Source organism: Coloeus monedula (assembly GCF_965178545.1).
Source record: "Coloeus monedula genome assembly, chromosome: 1".
NCBI lineage: Eukaryota > Metazoa > Chordata > Aves > Passeriformes > Corvidae > Coloeus > Coloeus monedula.
The window spans coordinates 158,283,633-158,299,088 of NC_138781.1; positions in this window are offsets into that span (position 1 = coordinate 158,283,633).

Sequence of the window (15,456 nt, forward strand, 5' to 3'; positions counted from 1 at the left end):
ATCACAAATGGGTAAAACTGAACTTTGTTGATTTCAGCTGAAATCTGTGACCCCTAAAAGCAACGACCATTCAATTTTTCCGTTCTTCTTCTGAAGTCAAGGCCTGTTGTTCACCTCTGAGGTGCATTCCCAGCTTTTGTACAGAGTGGAACCTCAGCCAAGCTGGGTTTTTGCCAGCTCTTGGTTCGAAATTTAATGAGATTCAGCTTATTCCGTAAACACCCTGAATTATGGGATATGAAAGCAAAATGAAAGATGTTATTTTGTTAACAACATGCAAGGCTCATAAATAAGTACTTTTTCAACTGCAGCATAATGCCTGTGATGGCCCAGAATGTTTTTGATGAGCTGTAAGAATTTTTCATGAGTTAAAACCACCCCCCAGGCCCACAGAAAAAAAATGTGACAGAGACTTTGGGATGTTAAAAAGAATGAGGAAGAACTGAACTCAGTTTTTGCTATATAATTTCTAGTGGCATCAAGCTCTTTGCAAGTTGTTGTGGGAATTCATGTGCTGGGAAGCTCAGCAATGGCACAGTGTCACCAATCAAGATTAGAGGGATGGAGCACCTTTCCTATGAGGAAAAATTGGGAGTGTTGGGAATGTTCAGCCTGGGAAAGAGAAGCTTTGGGATGATCTAATTGTGGCCTTCTGGCACCTGAAGGAGGCAACAAGAAAGATGGAGAGAGACTATTTACAAGGACCTGGAGTGACAGGACAAGGGGAAGCAGGTTCAAACTGAAAGAAAGTAAATGTAGATGGGATAATGGGAAGAAATTCTTCCCTGTGAAGGTGCTGAGGCCCTGGCACAGGTGTCCCAGAGAAGCTGTGGCTGCCCCATCCCTGGAAGTGTCCAAGACCAGGCTGGACAGGGCTTGGAGCAACCTGGGATGGTGGAAGATGTCCCATGGCAGGGTGGATGGAGTTAGGTCTTCTTTAATGTCTTTCCCAACCCAAACCATTCTATGATTCCATGATTTTCTGGCCATGTTCATGTGCAACAGCCACATGGGAATGTAAGAAATCGAGTTAAAAATCAATTTTCTCCACTCATATTTTTTCCAGCTTTTTGGACATCTGGTTGCAGCAGGAAACCACAACGAGTGCTGATCCCTCCTCTCTTGGATGGGCTTCCAAGAGCTCTGTAAATCTCACTGGGCACACACCAGTCTCAGGAATTTCATTCCACTGCAGGTTTCTTATCAAATCACACTTTATGCATTAACCCAATTTCAGTGGAAGTCACCCACTGCAATCAAAGACCTTGCACACGAAGAAATGGTGCAAGATGGGCTCAAGATGCACCGGAGGACATTCAGGTTGGATTTTAGAAAAAATTTATTCTCTGAAAGGGTGGTCAACCTTTGTCCCTGGAACAGGTTGTCCAGGGAAATGATGGAATCCCAATCCCTGGAAGTGTTGAAAAATGAGTAGGTGTGGCACTTTATAATGAGCGGGATGAGATTTGGCCGAGGGTTGGACTTGATGATTTTGGAGGTCTTTTCCAGTGTTGATGATTCTATGAAAACTTCCCCACTGTTGCTTCCATCTGGACTTGTACCAACCTGGGAGATGTTCTTGGGCTTCTTATCACCCAACCTTTTGAAGAGCAAATGTGGAAAATGCAAGGAGTCTTCTGGATCAGGATAAAACCTTGCCTGGACAAACTAATGAGTGTTAATTGGCTAAATCAGCTGTTTTATCAGCCTGGCTTAGCAGTGCCCTCTCTAAAAGCACCTGGGCTCTGTCCCTCAGTCAGAACAGAGTCCTTGTCCCCTCCTGTGACACAATTGTGGCGCAGGTGTCATTGTGTGGAAGTGGATCATGTTAAATAGATGGGTTAGAACTGCCCTGATTGTTCCTTCATTGGTGAAGGAACATTTTGTGGATTTTGATTAAGTATCTCTTGGGAAACTGAAAAAAAACCTGAGCAAAATGTTCCAATCAAGCTGAAACTGTCTCTCTGACCTTTCCAGCACATAACATTTTCATTCTTCATTTCCAAATTACTTTTATTCTTAGTTGTTCCCTCCCACTGACTGTAAATTCTGTGAAATCATAAAGAGTGAAATTAAAAAGTAAATATAAAAGGACCCCATTTCTGCTTTGGTTAAATGAAATGTTTTGATTTAACCGAAGCTTTTGGCCTCCAAAGGTTGTGTGACACCTTGCCACTACCCGGTTTTCTTCCAGGCAGCTTCAAAATGAACTGAAAAAAGGATTCTAGACAAACAGAAAATCCATTGTCAGTACTGTTCTGACAGATGGGAAAAAATAGTCACAGAATATGATTTATATTCTCAGGGAGGACAAGTTCCTGGCAGGCAAAATACCTATTTTAATGTGGCCTCTGTAGAACCCAGGGGTGATCCCCAAGGCAGTAGCTGGATCAACAAAGGTGTGAAGCCACTGCATTCTCCCAAATTTCTTCCCATTGTTGCCTTTGTCAGGACTTAAAGAATTCTGACAACTCATCTCAAAGCACTGTCAAAGATGGAAATTCCCACAAGAAAAGCCACCACAAAAGGAACTTAAGGTAAGCCCAGAGGGCAAAGAGGAGGAAGTTAATACCAGACCCAAACAGAGGTGAGGGTTTGGAATTTGCACACCGGACAAAATCCCACAGTGCAGATACAACAATGGGAATATTCCAGGCCTGGTGAGGCAGATCTGGGTAACTGATCTAGACAAGAATTCCCACCAAGGCAAGCTGTGGGAAAAAGAAGCAACTGCCTAACACACAAGCAATTCCAAGTTGTGGGAATGGAACTGACACCTCTGGATACCCAGGACTGTATAAAAATGGTACCTCCAGAAGAATATTTGGGGATGTCCACCCTGAGAAGACCAGAAGAAGAAGGGCCGATGGGACACCACAGGGTGGTGACCACATGGGGGTGACTCGTTTTATTTAATCTGTCTTTCTTTGTCTTTCTCTCCCACCCTTTACCTCACACATGCTGTTAAATAAAATCTGAACTCGCGATTTTTATGGCCTCATTTGCACCTTAATTCAGGCAGAGGTATCTTTGAGTAACCAGCCACTAACATTATTTTAGTTATCATAACATTATTTTGGTGTCAGAAGTGGGATCGTGACAGTCTGACCCAGCAGTGCCCTCTTCTCATCCTTATTTCAGCTCAATCTCCCTCTCTCAGCATATCCGTGTCCTCATTTTAGAGGTGACAAAGCCCTTTAAACACAGACCTTTGCCTAGAGAAGGTCAGAGAGATCCAGCTGGCTCTAAAACACCCCTTAATCGACCATGGGGTGCTTCGTTCCCAAAGTAAGAATTCCTGAACTCAAACTGTCCCCTGCACATCTTGCAGTGCTCACACTGTGACAAAACCATTGGCAGCTTTTTATGGAGCAGATACTTGTGAAGCTGTGAAAAACCAAGCTCCTGTAGCTGGCTGTTCCCATCACTCAGGAAATGCATTTCCACACTGGGAGTCACAGCAGCCTCAGCACTCAGGATGTTCCCTTCTGGTTTTGAGGCCAGTTTTGTCACTTCTGACTTACACCAAAAAGTCAAACAGCAATAAATATAGATTCAGTGAGGCACATCTGGAGTGCTGTGTCCAGTGCTGGGGTCCTCAGGACTAGAGGGACACGAGCTCCTGGAGCAGGTCCAGAGGAGGGCTATGAAGATGATGAAGGGACTGGAGCATCTCTGATAAGGAAAGGCTGAGGGAGCTGGGCCTGTTCAGACTTGAGAAGAGACAGCTGAGAGGGGACCTCATCCATGTCAGTGTCTGCAGGGAGGGCTCAGAGCATGGCCCAGGCTCTGCTCTGTGGGGCCCAGCAATGGCACAAGAGGAACAGGTAAGAACTGATCCCAGGAATTTCCACCTGGACATGAGGAAAAACTTCTTTAGTGTCCAGGGACCAAGTACTGAACAGATTTCCCAGAGAGGGTGTGGAGTCTCCCTCACTGGAGATATTCCAGAACTGCCTGGACACAATCCTGTGCCCTGTGCTCTGGGATGGCCCTGCTTGAGCAGGGAGGTTGGACCAGAGGAACCATGGTGGTCCCTTCCAACCTGACTCATTCTGTGATTTTGTGAATCACCAAATCATAGAACCACAGAATGGTTTGGGTTGGAAGGGACCTTCAAGATCATCTCATCCCAACCCCCTGCCATGGGCAGGGACAGCTTCCACCAGACCAGGTTGATCATCTATGGCTTACACAAGCCAATTACACAATTTCTGTGTAGAAGGTTGGTCTGGACATCAGTGGAGTTCCCATCACAGGAACACAAACCCCACCTGAGTGCACCTGGAGTGAGAAATGCACACATGGATGGGTCCTGGACCACTAACCACAAGTTCCTGAGGTTTCCATCCCATCCTACCTTGTTTTAGTTACTTAACGGCACCATAGAATAACTTTAAAGCCTACTTAAATAAGCAAAAAACAGCAAACATGATGGAAGTCAGCTGCAGAGATGTTTTCCTGCTTCCCTTCACCTGCAAACACAGCCTGCGTAACTGAATCCGAATTTAACCAATCACTAATTGCTAACTGTTAATTTAAGCACCTAAATGGAGGTGAGCCTAGGCCTGAAGCACAAACCCATTTGCTGGCTAATTCCTATTCACTAAAGCCTCACTTTCTAAGTCAGGAATTCTTTGAAATCCCATCTGCTGAAGACAAGAGAAATAAATTTAAATATTCTCTCCCCTTTTCATAGAGGCTGTGAAGTTCTGCCTCACCTGCCCACGGTTATGGCCTTGGCAATGGTGACAATCAAACCCAGCTCTCTCTTGCTTGGAGAAAAGATCCAAGACCTCCAGGTTTACACTCAACTTTCCCGAAGGTACAAAAGGAAACAAAAGAAGTCATTTTCCAGCTCCAGAGTTTTGAGCTTTGTGACAGATCCATGGATATTAGTATTAATTAAAACACTATGCCAGTACCTAGTGGGAATTATTTGGCTGATATAATTAGGAAAGACAACATGTCATTATGCCAACTCCATGATGTACAAACAGTAACATCTCCTGTAAATTACTACAGCAATAGCAATTAGCTGTAGTTCTAATCTAACCTATTGTAATGAGCCATGAAAGGAAACCCAGGGCGCAGTATGAGACAGCAGCTGCTGAATCCCGGTTAGATCCCATCCATGGATTTGGTGAAATGCCATATCAGAGGCTGAAGGTTTACAGGGTGGCAAAGCTGAGATGGGAATGTGAACACAGATGTGGATCAGGACCCAGGAAGGGCATGGGACAGATTTCCAGGATATAAAATTATTGGATTCAGCTGCTTTCAGCTTGTTTTCAACACACCTGGAGATTGAATTCAATTCCCTTTTAATGCAGTGAAAATCCCTCTGCCCTCCCATGCTGGGATTATCCTGTGGAGTTACCCTCACCTATCCTGAGCAGAAACCTAAGTTGTTGTTGATTAAACACTGTTAATTATTCAAATTTTTTAGACATTAACTTTCCAGGAACGTGAAACAGGCTTACTCTGGGCACTGTGACTTTCTTCTGCTCAGAGGAAGAACAGTTCTAGATGTGGACAGTGGTGCTGCAGGTGCTCTTTTCATCCCCTTTCCTCCTGGGTGACTGTTCCTTCTCCCAAATGCTCCTGTTGGTCTCCTCTTCCCCTCACTCCAGTTTCCCAAATCCACCAGTCTTCCTGTGCTTGGCCTCCCTTGGAGCCAAGCCGTGGTCTCTCAGTGCCATTTGCAGGTGGATTCTGAGTTCCTGGAAGGACAGATGCCCTCCTGACTTCTCCAGTGAGATCTTTGCCCAGCTCTCTGGTGATGATGGCATCAGGACATGTGGCTATAGAAGCTACAACTCCCTAAAATTCTCTTTCCTCTTCCGCTTGCAGAAGATGGAAATTGTAGAATAAGTCAAGTTTTGCTTTTCGCCCAATTTTCACCCAGCTCAAGTAGGTCTCTTCCCATTGGTGTCATCATGTCCTGTCATGTCTCAGGCTTAGCCTGATGGGAGTTGTTTGTGAAACACAGAGACAGAGGCACAGAAAAAGAGGCTGTGTAAGACAAATTCCAGAGAATCCTGGAACCATTCCAGTTGGAAAAAACCTCTAAGGTTATCGAGTTCACCCAGCACTGCCAAGGCCACCACTAAACCATGTCCCCAAGTGACACATCTGCACATCCTTTTAAGTACCTTCAGGGATGGTGACTCCACCACTGTCCTGAGGGACCTGCTCCAGGGATTGATAACCCTTCCAGTGAAGAAATTCTTCCTAATATCCAGCCTGAACTTTCCCTGGCACACCTTGAGTTGGTTTCCTCTTGTCCTGTTGTTTTGTTCTGGGAGAAGAGACCAATCCCCACCTCGCCACAACCTCCCATCAGGGAGTTGTAGAGAGTGAGAAGGCACCTGAGCCTCCTTTTCTCCAGGCTGGGCCCTCCAGCAGTTGCTCCTCCAGACCCTTCCTCAGTTCCTTGCCTTTCTCTGGACACGTTTGATATCATCTCTCCACTCATACATGGCTCTGAGTGTAGGATTTCCCTTGGCTGGGACCCACTGCAGGGCTTTGGGAGGGGATTCCTGTATTCCCACATCCTCTAAGTGCTTGGAGGTGGTGAAGGGAAATAATTCCAGCTGTGTGAGGCTTCCTGGAATGTTTCTTGGCAAACCAGGAGCAGTTCTCCTCTGCAGTTCCTTTCTCCTGCCTTTCTTATTCTGCTCACAATAAATTGCAGACCAATTACTGCTGGCTGCTGGATCAGTGGGAAATGAAATATGTCTCTCTTTGCCAGGGCAAGGAGAGAGGGAAAAAACGAGCCAAATTTACAGTTAACTCATTTTAACTTCTTTTCATAGGTATCAGAATTAATCTCACTAATTTAATCCGGTCTTAAGCACTGAGTGCTTTATAGATACGTATTTTATAGCTGGAATTATTGATACTGAAAGATCTATATTGAGCTTTTGCATGGAAAAGAGAGCCACATCTATCACATCGACTTTTTATTGCCAAATTGAAATTGCCATCAAAAGGAAAATTGATTTAAGGATCCTTCTATAAATCTGCATATATGTTCAATAATGTTTATGAATATATATTCAAGAAGAAGTTGATATATAGGGATATCTATAAAGATAGACACGAGCTGTGTATTTCTGTGGTGATGGAGTGTGCTGGAAGAACTGATAAAACACTCACAGAGCAATCCTTATTGTTATCTGGAGGAGACATTTCCAGATTGAAATCCCTGATGATTTCATTTGTTCTCTGGGACTGGGGAGAAGGGGAGGGATGAGCTGGTAATGGAGCAAATTGTTGGCTTCCTGCTGGGGATGAGCTGTTTGGTCAACAGGGCCTTGCACCAGGAAATTATCCCAAATTAATATATCAAATAAAGATATCAGAGGGTTTTGAGGGACTGCTGTCCAATGTGAATGCTGCAAAAAATTTACATCCAGTTCTTAAAAGGCAACACCAGTTTGGCCAAATTCAGCCAACTCCTTATTTTTTGCATTTATCAGGGAATCGTGGAACGGTTTGGGTTGGAAGGGACCTTCAAGATCATCCAGTTCCACCCCTGCCATGGACAGGGACACCTTCCACTATCCCAGCTTGCTCCAAGCCCCATCCAACCTGGCCTTGGACACTTCCAGGGGTGGGGAATAAATAATAAATAGTGTCCTGTCTGTAGGAAGAAATGGTGCAGGGGAAGACAACTGTGGTATCCATGCAAGCTGAGGGAATTACTCCTGGAATTTACATAGGAAAAATCCAGCATCCATGATTAGAGGTCCTTAACACTAAATTGCAGTTGAATTTATCAAAGGCTGTCCAGATCATGTGAAATGTTGCAGTTTGAAGGTGTTTTCCATTCTAAGATTAAGAGGGAACAGAGGTTGAAAAGAAGGAACTGGATTCAATACTTCATAAAATAAAACCCAAAGTTAAAAATTAGACCAACAAAAAGAAATGGCTGAGTAAAAATTACTTCTTTCTGCATTTTAGATCTTAAAAGTAACAAAAATAACCACTATTTTCTCTTGAAGAAAAACAAAAAAAAAGATCCCAAAATCCTATTGCACCAGCTCAAAAAAAGTTGTTGACAGTGTTATCAAAATCTGGTCTTGCAGGGAGGAGGAGGAGTGGTTCTGAACACATTTCAGTAAAACTGACACCTTCGGGTGAGTTCTGACAGGATAAAAAACAATCCAGTACCCAAAATTTTCCTGAGCAGAACAGGAACAGCTGTAGGAAGCAGAGGGGCTGGTGGTTTCCATCATAGAATTATCAGGGAATTATGGAATGGTTTGGGTTGGAAGGGAGCTTAAAGATCCTCCCTCTTCCATAGGCATGGAATCTGCCTTTAGAAGGTCCTGTATGTCATTAGGGAGAAGTGTAAGCAAATCCTTCTCTTCCCCGAATATTCCCAGGCATTACTGGCAGCTCTCCTTTTGGGACTAATCCCAGTTGCTCTTTCCAAAACAGATGCTACCTCCATCCCCTCTCCTCCTCTCCCAAATTCCCCTGTCAGCCCCGTCTTCATCTTTCCCGACACCCACAAGACTTCATCCCAGGCTCCCCTTGGAGCCAAGCCAGAGGCTCCAGGTGCTCTTTGACTCTGAGATTTTGGGAGTTCAGACACCCTCCCAGCTTCCCCACAGGGATGAAACTGCAGCTTCCACTGCTTTTGGGAACACTGGGAGCTCATTTCCTGCCCTACACAGCCATCAGCTGGCTGGATTTAAAATGACAACGAGACTCATGATCCATTCCCAAACACCCCGGATTCTCCAGTTGGGATTTCTCTCTGGTGAGCAGGATGTCACCTGAAGGAATTGCATCCTGTGTCCTCATACAGGGATGTCCTGCTCAGCAAAGGTGAAGCTATTCCAGGGCTGTTGTGGGAATAATTCCTGAAGATTTTAAGCACAGACGGTTGATACACTTGAGTGGGAAACCTCTTTGCTAGCTGTGCTGTTTGTTCCCAATCCAGCTCTGGAAAACCTGGAAAAACAAACCTTTACCCAACGAAGAAATGCACAATCTGCTATTCCTCATAATTCTCATATCTGTGCCTCCTCAAGGGGATTTCCCAAGTGAACCTTCCCAGTGGATTGCTCCTGTTGGAGTGGGACATGGCAGCCTCCATCAGAGGAATCAAAATTTCAGATAAACCAAACCAATCCTGCTTCAGGAAGGACTCACTGCTGAAAATTGTGCATAATCCAGAAAATACTTTCTTTCTCAGCTTCCTACTTTATCTGCCTCACTTTTTTTTCTCTTTTTCCATGCCCAGTGCCCAGACTCCCCAGGGAAGTGATGGAGCCACCATCCTTGGAATCGTTCAAGGAATTAGTTCATGCAGCTCTTCACGATGTGGTTTAGTGGGGATGGAGGTGTTTGGTCAAAAGTTGGACTTGATGATCTTGGAGGTCTTTTCCAACCTTAATGATTCTATGATTCCAGGATCCAAAGGGGATGTAAGAATGCCAAACATCTCCAGCTCCAGTGACATTGCTGCCCTCTTTAGCTACTTCATGATGGAGAAGGGGTTTATTCCTCAAAGGTTTTGCAAATAATAAAAGCTTCAAAAGCACCAACTGAAGGGATGCTATCATTGCTTGTGTATTTTGGCCTCTGCTGATTTCATCCCAGACCCCAGTATGGAATTTTCTTTTTTCCTTTCCTTTCCAGCACTTTCTCCTCATTTCTTTGAGCAGGTCCAGCACCTGCAAGCATCAGATCCCAGATTTCCCACAATTTTCGTTCCTATCACATTACTCAGAGATTTTCCTTTACTTCCTATTTTTTTTTCCTCTTCCCTATTCAATCTTCCACGTTCAGTTCACTGGAGGTTTCTGACCTCTCAAGGTGCTATTGAGCACTTGGTTTTCTCTCCAGACCCTGGCGTTTCTCACCACTTGAAATTCAAACCCATTATTATGCAAAAAGAAAAAGGTCTTCGATCCTCACAGTCAAGGTGAGCTCCAGGATAAAAACGTCCACACCCCCAAGGAAGTTCCACCTGAGTGTGTGATTTCTCTGTGTCATTCCTTCCAATTTTCTGTGAAGCACTTTTTATTGCTTAATAGGGCAAATACCTACATAGAAGAAAAGACTTTATATTTATTATCAATATAAATTTATGCAGAGCCAAGTATTGGCCTAAATGAAATGACAATGCTTCCCATTCAGAATTCATCCAGCCTAGACAAACAAAATACCAATATATGGAGAAAAAACCCTGTAAGATTGATAAAGACAGCAGAATGATGACTTTAAAGTGGATTTTCCTACTTTAAATGCATAGGTTACATTTTCTTTATGCAGTCTTTAAATAATTCATTAGTCCCCAAGACAGTTTTATTAAGTCTGGGAGTATTGCTCTGGAATCCCAAGTAGCTGCAACTTCTCTGAAGCTTATGGGACCAGACAGTTGGAATGCTAAAACATACCTGGAATGAAATAGTCAGACATTGGTACTGGGAGACTGCGTTTTGTCAGACTGGAGCTGCTTTTTATTCTCCAAGATCCCAGATCCCAAATCAGGAGCAATCTATGGAGCTGATCCGCAGAGATCCATCAAAATCCAGGAGCTTTATGAGCTTCTTTCCTACACAGCTGAGCAGGTGTCACTCATAAGGACCTCATGGGTTGGTTTTAGCAACCATCAAGGTTTTCATTTTAATATTTTATTATTTTATTGGCTCATAGAATGGCTTGGGTTGGAAGAGACTTTAAAAATCATCCAGTTCCACTCCCCGGCCATGGGCAGGGACACCTTCCACTGTCTCAGGTTGCTCCAAGCCCTGTCCAACCTAGACTTGGACACTTCCAGGGACAGGGCACAGCTTCTCTGGAAAATCTGTGCCAGTGCCTTATCATTGGGATTTCTTCCCAATATCCAGTCTAACCCTGCCCTCTGTCAGTTTGAATACACGTCCTTATTCAAAATCCCTCTCCAGCCTTCAGACCACCTTTAGTCACTGGAAGGGACCATAAAGTGTCCCAAAAGCCTCCAGTTTGTGGCCCTGAGCAACCTGATCCAATGGAATTGGTTGGAACTGGATGATTTTGAAGATCCCTTCCAACCCAAACCATTCTGTGATTCCATGATCCTGAAAAATGGATGATCCTAAAATGTGAAACCATTCTGTATTTACAGGACACTCAGTAACTTTAGCACAGACTATTTTCCAAATTTAATTTATTCCAAAAAATTATGTCACCTAATTAACAAAATGATGCTCTGTCTTCACTCCCTATTGCTGCATCCTAAGTGGAAATTAGACAGCAACGTTTTAATTGTTTGCTATTAAATGAGAAGAAACTAAAGCATTAATGTATGTATTTATAAAGCAACACTTGTAGGGCAAGGACAACTTCCCCCAGTGCAGCTCCCTGGATATTCCCTGTATCCTGCTGGAGAGGAGCTTCCCACTTGTTCTTACACTCATGTCCACCGCTCCCACAACCTTCTCACATTCCACACCACTTATCTTCCCTGACTGACTCTATCAGACTTGGGAGTAAGTGGCTTAACTCCACGTTCCCTCTCACAGGAAAATCAGTGGGAACTTGTGCACAAAGCCCTACATTCCTTAACCCCTGCCCGAACAGAGGGCAGCACTCCCTGGGCTGGGGAGCTCAGCACTTCCCCATAAATTTTACATTCCGTTTGCCAGTGGAAATAGATAAAAAGAGATTTCCAAACTGGAAGAAATTTCGGATGTTTGCATCACTTTAGATGCCATTCAGCTCATTCCTTGGCTCTCTTTCACAGTTAACAAAAACCAGGCAATTTTCTGGTGTTGTTCCCTTGGTCTCCTCTAAAATCTCTGTAAGGAACAGACAATTTCTGTTCTAAAGGCTCTTGACCCTTTAATCTGCTCCTACCACAACATTCAATTAAACTGATCCCCTCATTTTCCAAGGAAAACCTGTGTTTTGTTTAATAATACCCCCCTCTGGAAAATAATACTCCAAAACGAAAAAAGTCTGACAGATGGAGCCAGGTTATATCTCAAGAGAAAATTACAAAAATAGTAATAATTTTTAAATTATTGTAATTTTAAAATTATTGTAATGCTGGCTTGCAAGGCAGCGTTCCAGGCCCACTGACAGGCCGTGCAAACCTGGGGGAACACTGGAACTGGAACAAGGTGTCTGCAAAGAAGGTAAAAGTAGAAAAAAAGTAGAATTGTAGAATATTCAGGTGTGCAATTTATCAGTTTGTTCCATTTGTAGGTTAAAAGTTGTGGTACATGGATTTGAAAGTGTGAGTCAGATAAGGAAGTGGTTAATATCCATTTTAATCTTTAATTAGAGCCTTGAGGGTAAAATCAGTCAAGGTATAGATGCATTGATACGAGAAATGTAAACTCCCACTCCTGTCACTGGTGGGTGACCTCAGTGGCAGTTAGGGAATTATGGAATCATTAAGTTTGGAGCAGATCTCCAAGACCATCAAGTCCAACCTTTGACTGATTATCACCATTCCCACTGAACCATATGGCAAAGTGCCAGGTCTACTCATTCTTCGAACACTTCCAAGGATGGTGACTCCACTGCTTCCCTGGGGGTCCTGTTCCAATGCTTGACCACTCTTCCAGTGAAGAATTTTATCCTAATATCCAACCTGGACTTTCCCTGGTGCAACTTGAGGCTATTTCCTCTTGTCCTGTCCCTGTTCCCTGGGAGCAGAGCCTGACCCACACCTGGCTGCCCCCTCCTGTCAGGGAGTTGTGGAGAGTGATAAGGTCTGCCCTGAGCCTCCTTTTCTCCAGGCTGAGTCCCCCCAGCTCCCTCAGCTGCTCCTCATCAGACGTGTGCTCCATCCCCCTATTGATGGATCTACAAAACAATAAAATTCAGGTCCTCAAATCCTGCACTCTCATTGCTTCATTAGGAATGTGCTCACTAAAATAAGTTTTTAGACCCATTGTTGGCTCATTTCACCCCTGTGAGCTGCTCCACTGATCCACTTCCTCCATATCTTCATTCAGCTCTATTCTGACGTAGAACAATAATCTTAAAAGCTTTGCCAATAGCTTTGTTTCCTTTTCACCCATTTAAATAGATCATTTTAATTTTCATGGCATGTCTTAATTAAGATAAAAGAGGTGATTTTGGTTAGAAGTCTTCCTTTGGGACACTGGCAATCTGAAGGGAGGAAATAACACTTTGGGATATTGAAAAGTAAACACAAACCCATGCTGGAGTTCTAAAATTCCTAATTGTGCCAAGATAGGTTATTCCAAAGCCCTGAAGTCACGGCATGAGCCTTATCTCCTTCTGTACTCACAGCTGTTATTGGTAAATCATTGATGATCTTTATTTCTTCTTAGCTGGAACTCTGCTGCAATATAAATATGAACTCCTTATCTGATCCTGTTCATTTGGAAATTTACTTGCTTGGTTTTTACGGATGGTTTGAGAACATTTTGAATCCTAACATGCAGCCTGTTGTTGCATTTTCCAGGGGTTTGCTTGGTTGAGTGAGGTTCTCAGGCACAGAGAGGTCGCCAGGGTGAAAATCAAGTGTCAAAATGCCTAAAGCAGCTCTTAAAGTCTCAGTGTTCCTGCACTGCTCTGCCAACCAGACATGCCACGGTAAAATGAAAATCCCTCTCCCTATGCCTGAGGTAATTTGCCCACATCTTGGTTTCATTACCTGGGACAAAACCAAACCCCTGCATCCCAGTTCTTTGCTGTTGAGGCTTTGTGCAGTTGTCATCCACACCAGGAGGAGAAACCATGGGCTGTGAACGAGAAAATCAGAAAATCATGGAATTGTTACATTTTTAAAAAACCTCTAAGAGCAAATCAACCTTCAATCCAGCACCACCACCATGCTCACCATTAAACCACGTCCTCAACGGCCACATCCACATGGTTTTGGAACACTTCCAGGGGTGATGATTCCACCACTTCCCTGGGCAGCCTGTTCCAAACTTGACAACCCTTTCCATGATGAAATTTTTCCTATTACCCAATCCCTTGACAAAACTTGAGGCCGTCTCCTCTTATCCTCTCAGAGCCTGACACCCATCCTTCTCCACCCTCCTGTCAGGGAGTTTTGGTCTCCCCTGAGCCTCCTTTTCTCCAGGCTGAGCCACTTTCCCAGCTCCCTCAGCTGCTCCTGGTGCTCCAGACCCTTCCCAGCTCCATTCCCTTCCCTGGACACGCTCCAGCCCCTCAATGTCTTTCTCATGAATGAGGGGCTCAGAACTGGACACAAGATCCAAGGTGTGGGTGGCCAAGTCTCCTAAAGCACCAGGGAATATCACTCCCTGGACTCTTCTGCCAAGATAAAGAGTGAACCCTCCCTTTAGAGATAGGTGGATTAAGCCTGTATTTATTAATAATATTTAATTTCTCCTAAACTTTTTCCCATCAAAATAACAGTTTATTTAGACAGTAAAACAATTATTTCTCTTTTCCTCTTGAAAAGAAATAGGAAGCAAAATGAATAATTTTCCTCCAATCACCTGCTAATTACTTTTTGGGTTAGTTCAATTTTCTGTTATTCCTGAAGAATCATCAAGATTTAAGGAAAAAAAAGCTTATTTTTCATCTTGTTTTATTCCTTGCCCTGAAAATACAACACATTTCCCGATGTCCTATCTCATCTACAAATCAGGATTTTAAGTAGTGCTGCAGCAGCCTTGACATGAGATATTGATAATCCTGAATTATAAAACAAAGACTTAATTGCCTCTATAGAGATGGACACTTCCTTGGGAAATATGGATTTCTGCCTGGCTGGGAGGCAACACCATTGGCATTTAACCCATCTCCACTTGTTTGTCCATTTTTCCTGGGAAAAGCAGGCAAGAGGCCATTTCGGGAGGTTGTAATAAGATTTTTTTTCCCATGCTGTGCGCATCCAAAAGAAAAAAATTATGTCCTTACCTTCTCTGATTATCTTTTCCCACAATTTCATTTTTCTCTGACATCATTCCATAGGATCCACACTGTTCTCCAAAATTTCTCACTTATCCCTGGTGAACGTTTGTGGGATCGGTGGATGATTCATATTCCAGTCTGTAATTTCCTGTTGATTTTTAGTGACTCATTTACATGCTAACTCAGCATCACTTAAAACTGAGCTGAAATGGGCTTATATTTGTTCAATACTGGGATGTACTTGATTTTCCATAAAACCTAAAGAGGATAAATCATCCCATTAGCATTGAATCAATGGGATTTTTTGGAAGGGATCAGGAAAGGTATAGTGGGTATTTACCCTATACCTGTACTCTTGTACTTCTTGACAATTCCTATCCCTCTTCCCACTCTGTTCCCTGTGAAGCCAATCATTTCCCTTCTCCAGTACTTATTTAACAGGAAGGATGAGAGAAAATGGGAATGTTATGGGCTCTTTAGTTTTACAAAGATGTGAAAACCAGCAATTCACTGAAATTGAATCAAGACAGAACTTGTTAAAAATAAAAGCAAAAGGTCAAAGCATAAAATCGTTGAGTGTATTTA